Source organism: Phocoena sinus, chromosome 9, assembly GCF_008692025.1.
Source record: "Phocoena sinus isolate mPhoSin1 chromosome 9, mPhoSin1.pri, whole genome shotgun sequence".
NCBI classification, from domain to species: domain Eukaryota; kingdom Metazoa; phylum Chordata; class Mammalia; order Artiodactyla; family Phocoenidae; genus Phocoena; species Phocoena sinus.
Window position 1 is genome coordinate 78,850,185 of NC_045771.1, and position 5,885 is coordinate 78,856,069.

At 35.1% G+C, this 5,885-nt stretch overlaps 1 non-coding gene across 1 annotated transcript; it reads right to left on the minus strand.

Annotated features, from left to right (window-relative positions):
- Positions 1-250: 250 nt before the first annotated feature.
- On the minus strand, positions 251-357 carry LOC116759931. Its single transcript, XR_004351593.1, has one exon. It is a non-coding gene; the product is annotated as a U6 spliceosomal RNA (small nuclear RNA).
- Positions 358-5,885: the final 5,528 nt, after the last annotated feature.

The following is a 5,885-nucleotide window of genomic DNA, read 5'->3' on the forward strand; positions in this document are numbered from 1 at the left end:
CATTTAAGTCAGCGTTATTATTTCTTTACTTTTTTTGTGTTATTCATAACACTGATTTCTAAGTTTATTTTAATATAGATTTTCCCTCCTGCTTTTTCCGAAGATACCTATAGCATTATTTGACATTTTACATGAGACATTTGTATGTGTTGTGTATACGTTTCATGTGATATAATATGAGGAATTGAGCTGTTACACACTTAGCTATCTGTTTTTTCTGTTTTTTTTTTTGTCACTAATTATTAGAGAAAAAATTATGGAACGTTTCACGAATTTGCGTGTCATCCTTGCACAGGGGCCATGCTAATCTCCTCTGTATCGTTCCAATTTTAGTATATGTGCTGCCGAAGTGAGCACTATCTGTTTTATGTTTACTTATATTTTGAGAACACCAAACGTCATAAACTATCATTGGTGGTCACCAAATGAGAGCATCTTGACAACCAGCTTGGATAGTATGATGTAGAATTCAAGAACACAAGGTCTGACAACAGATAAAAGTTTTCAAATCCTGGTCAGTATGTGGACTTTAGCACATGATCTATTCCTCTCAAGGCTTGTTCTTCTCAGCTGTAATGTGAGGGTACGTTGGAGTCTTAACTATTAAAATGATGCAGTTTCTACTTCAAGCAACAGAGTGTTATCTGCATTTCTATTTTACCTCCTTTTTCATTTAATTTGCATTTTATTCATATTCTTTATTGAGTTGCTTTTTACTAATATTTTCTTCTCTTCCTAACATGGGCATCTTTTGTCCAAGATGAAGCTGCCTGGTTAATTAATGGACAGTTTAGACAAGGACTCATCATTTCTTCTAAATGATGGTTAAATGAGATCCATGCTAGTTTTGACTATTTCCCTGCTGGGGTCATGATATTGAAGTGTAGGTCTTCCTGAAAAGATCTGAGGCCAAAGGCCCTCTGGAGTCTCCCATCACTTTTCTGCCTGACCCTGACCTTTATTTAAAAAAAGAAGTGTAGTTTGCTGCTCTGACTTATTCACCACTCTGACCCAGTTTTCTGTTGAAATCTTTGTCCTACAGTTTGTGCAATATGATTCTCCATAATCGGGTCTTGGCCCCTCTGACCTGAACCAACTGATTGTACCCTGAGTTTAAGTGATCGCTCTACTTGGATCAAAGAAGGAAAGAGCTCCTTTCATTCTGCGTCAACACCATCTCAATAGTTGTCTTTCAAACAGCACTGTCTCTTTATCAGGCAAGAGTAAAACATTAATTTGAAATTTGTAGTCTCCTTTAAATGTTACAAAGCCCATATATATCTCTACTATCTTTTTTATTCCTTCTAAGTATAAGAAAATGCAGATAAGGCAGGTATTATTGTTATCTTAATTTCACACGCAAGAAAGCTAAAACCCAGAGAGGTTAAATGAGTTGCTCCAAGTTACACAGTAACCAGTGTGCAGAACTGAGATAAAATCTCAGGTTTTTTGAATCAGAAACCATTTTTTTTTCTTCCGATAATATATGACTGACTTGAGCCATTCAACAAGCGTGAATCAAAATGAGGAAAGACTAGGTGCCAATAAACATTTTTTTTGTTTGTTTCTCTTTGGGAGACGTGTGGCCAGAAATAACATAATGATAAATTGAATGTAAATTTATGAATAGAACTTTGACCAGAGAGAAAAAAAAATTGACCCTGAAACTCTGCCACCCACATGTAATTTTTATTGAAATGTTTCTAAGCTGACTTGTTGATATAGCCAAGAAACCAAAGTGTCACTAAAAGAGTGAATTGTTTAGGTACATGGCCACAACACATGGTGTCCAGATCTGACTCAGAACATCTAGGGTATATTGCTAGTTGTTAATGTAAAGAATATAGCACCTGAAAGAATAAGATGACATTAAATAATTTTTTATAAGTACTGTTTTTATCTTTAAATTTAGAAACAAATATATTTGAGAGGGAGGTTACTGATAATTTGCTAATGACATAGCAGATAACATATTTAAGCCTTGATGACTTGAAATTTCCTATTGACAAAATTGAGATAATATTGATGAAAAAATCCTGAGCCAGTTGTGGGAGACTTTAAGTGTGTTTTTTATTTCTGTATTAATAATATATAATTCAACGTATTTTCAGTAATTACTTTTCTTTTACAAATTTCCTTTGAGACGGTTAAACCACACGCTAGGTATAATAGGAAATACTTTGCATGCCTAATTACAGTATGCAAATACCCCACCAGTATTACTATCTCTCCAATGATAAGGATATATTTTTTTCCTACTCCCATCATTGAAAGACTTCTACCATCTGGAATAGCTTTCCTGCAAGTGCATACCTATGTATGGATGCATGTATTATGACACTGTATACTTCTATTAGGAATCTTATTTTAAAATAGATATTTTCATCTAATTATCTAATTACTTTTACTAGATATATTGGATCTATGAAATTAACTGAACTTGCATATAATTATTATATGATAGAGAATAACTATAGAATTGGTAATATATTGCTGAGCAAATAAGAATATCCTTCATCCTGTATTCATGAACTAACGTGTACTAGGTATGGATAAACTACGTGAAATACAAACATGAATAAAATATGACCAGTGTCCATTCTGAGCTCTAATTCATTGAGGTCATTGGCCAAGAAGCCCTCATAACGCATTCTGCTATTCAGTAGTAGAAACCTCTTCATGCCCCAAAGGGCTCCTTTTCTTTTTCTCTCTGGGCTCTATAGAGCAAGCTACCTTCTTTTCCTCTGGCAGCTACTACTACATCCTCTTTCCCCTAGGGCTCCTCACCACGAAAGCCTGGATCTACAGAGGATGTGGCCTTCTAAGCTGTATACCCCTTGAGATGTGAACGTGGACCCTATTCTACTTACAGTTATACAATTAATCATAATTAAGAAGTATAGAGGAGAATTTCCAAAGTAAGTGCATAGACAGTTCTAGAATCCATATATTCTACTTCTCTATTTCAAGTGTATTTCAGAATCACTTCATGAGTATTTTAAAAATGCACATCATGGGGTCCACCCAGGACCTATTGAATCAAATCTATGGTAGTGAGGACCTGGGAATTCCCATATTTTAAAAAAGTCTCCTGAAGGATAAAATCTTTAAAATCTCATAATATAGTCTCTAACTGCAGATGGTAAATAAAATTATAGCACATTGCTCTTTAAAGTAGGGTCCTTAAACCCTACTTGTTCATGACAGAAATACAGTATTCCAACTTTTATGTATATCTAAAGTAAATTGACCATTAAATTATTTCCTTAAAGCTGATTTTGAAGATTATAGCACTACTACAAACACAAATGAAATACAAAAAAGGTAGCAGAGCTGACATAACTTCACCAAGTGTAAACCCTTTGAACTGCAAATCATGAAGTAAAATCAATGATGATCTCATCAGATATGTCAAGGAATCATAAAAGTATCCAAAATTTTCAAGACTATGTGAAATATGGAGTCAAATCATAGAGAGTTAATGGTATGCTTCCAGTGAAAAAGTAAAAAGTACATTAAAATGTTTAATAATTATTCTATTCCTAATTCCTATTTTATGAATGTTTTATTCATACTTCATAGTATATTAATACAGTAGTAAATGTATATCATTTATTAATATATATGTGTTGGGATATTTTCAGATTTTTACTCAGAAGTATGCAGTCTCATCATCAAAAAGTCTGCAAACAATAAATGCTGCAGAGGGTGTGGAGAAAAGTTAACACTTCTATACTGTTGGTGGGAATGTAAATTGATACAACCCCTATGGAGAACAATATGGAGGGTCCTTAAAAAACTAAAAATAGAACTACAATCCAGAAATCTCACTCCTGGGTATATAATCTGAAAAACCATAATCCAAAAGGATACATGTACCCCAATGTTCATTGCAGCACTGTTTACAATAGCCAAGACATGGAAGCCACCTAAATATCCGTTGACAGAGGAACGGATAAAGAAGATGTGGTACATACATAAATACAATGGAATATTACTCAGCCATAAAAAGAAATGAAATAATGACATTTGCAGCAACATGGATGGACCTAGGGATTATCATACTAAGTGAAGTGAAGTAAGGTAGGGAAAGGCAAATATCGTATGATATCGCTTATAGAATCTAAAAAAATGGTACAATGTACTTATTTACAAAACAGAAGTAGAGTCACAGATGTAGAAAGCAAACTTGTGTTTATCAGGGGGGACAAAGGGAGAAGGGATAAATTGGGAGATTGGGATTGACATATACACACTACTGTATATAAAATAGATAACTAATAAGGACATATTGTATAGCACAGGGAATTCTACTCAATACTCTGTAATGATCTATATGGGAAAAGAATTTTAAAAAGTGGATATATGTATATGTATAACTGATTCACTTTGCTGTACAGCAGAAACTAACACTACACTGTAAATAAACTATACTCCAATAAAAATTAAATACCTTACGTTTCAATTTAAAAAAAAAAGTGTGCAGTCAGAAAAGTCTAGAGACCAAATCTATAGACCTCTTCTTTTATCCAATTAAAGGATTTTTTTTTTTCACAAAGTCTCCACTTTTCATGCAGGAAAGTCAATCAAAGGAGAATCTCTGAATGTCCTTTTACAGTAAGTGAAAAATTTGTCTTTCTTTGGGACTCCTACCCAGGTGGCACTATTTGGGCACTCAGCCATGTCCAGGAATGGCTTCTTTTTTCGTGGACAAATCTGTAAATGGCAAAATAATTAGCTAACTAACGATTATTATTAAAGCATACAATGCTATGAATGATACCACTGGTTGCTGAAAATGGTGAGACCACAGATTAGTAGTAGTAAATGATAACAATAATAATTAATGACAGGGCTTCCCTGGTGGCGCAGTGGTTGAGGGTCTGCCTGCCGATGTGGGGGACGCGGGCTCGTGCCCCGGTCCGGGAGGATCCCACATGCCGCGGAGCGGCTGGGCCCGTGAGCCATGGTCGCTGAGCCTGCGCGTCCGGAGCCTGTGCTCTGCAACGGGAGAGGCCACAGCAGTGAGAGGCCCGCGTACCGAAAAAAAAAAAAAAAAAAAAAAAAAAAAAAATTAATGACAGCTTTATGGCAAGCATTGTGCTAAAAGTTCATCAAAGGCAGTCATTTCCTCCATGTATAAATGAGGAAACACCTGTATCAAGGTAACTAATTGCTTGGCAGTGTTATAAAAGACTTCGTAAGAGATAATATTTTTACTGGTCCTTGGCAAATAAATCGGTATTTGCTTAGGCACCTCTCGGCAAAGGACATTTCTGGGCAAAGTACCACCACAACAGAAGAGTCCTCACATATTAGTTCCTAGGAGTCAGAACACTCTCATTCAGCCATCCTCTATTTTACTGGCGCGGTCTTACTCTTCTTTATGATATTAACTTTTCTCCACTTATCAGACTTCCTTGTGTACTGAATTCTCTGTTGAATTCAGTGTCCCAGAACACATATCTTAATTTATCATTTAATTATTTGTCTGTAATCTCCAAACATTATTTTCACTAGGCTATAAGATCTGTGAGAACAAGGACCATATCTCTCTCACTCATTTTTATCTTTCCACAGCCTAGGAGTATGTAAACATATAGTAAGTATCAAATATATTTGATGAATGAATGACTGAATATATTAGTCTGGCTTGATAACAGTCATAAGCAACTATCACCTAGTGGTATCTAGACAGAGTAAAAATAAATACTAGTTTGGCCTAAGTTTTAAAGGCCTCTAAATAAATAGAAGACACAGCACTATGGCTAAAGGGTATAGATAACTGGGGGAGAATAAAAAGATACATATCACATTAAACAAATTGGCCCTGAATCCAAGATGCTCCATATTACTTGATCTGTGACAGTAGCAGGGAATTTCTT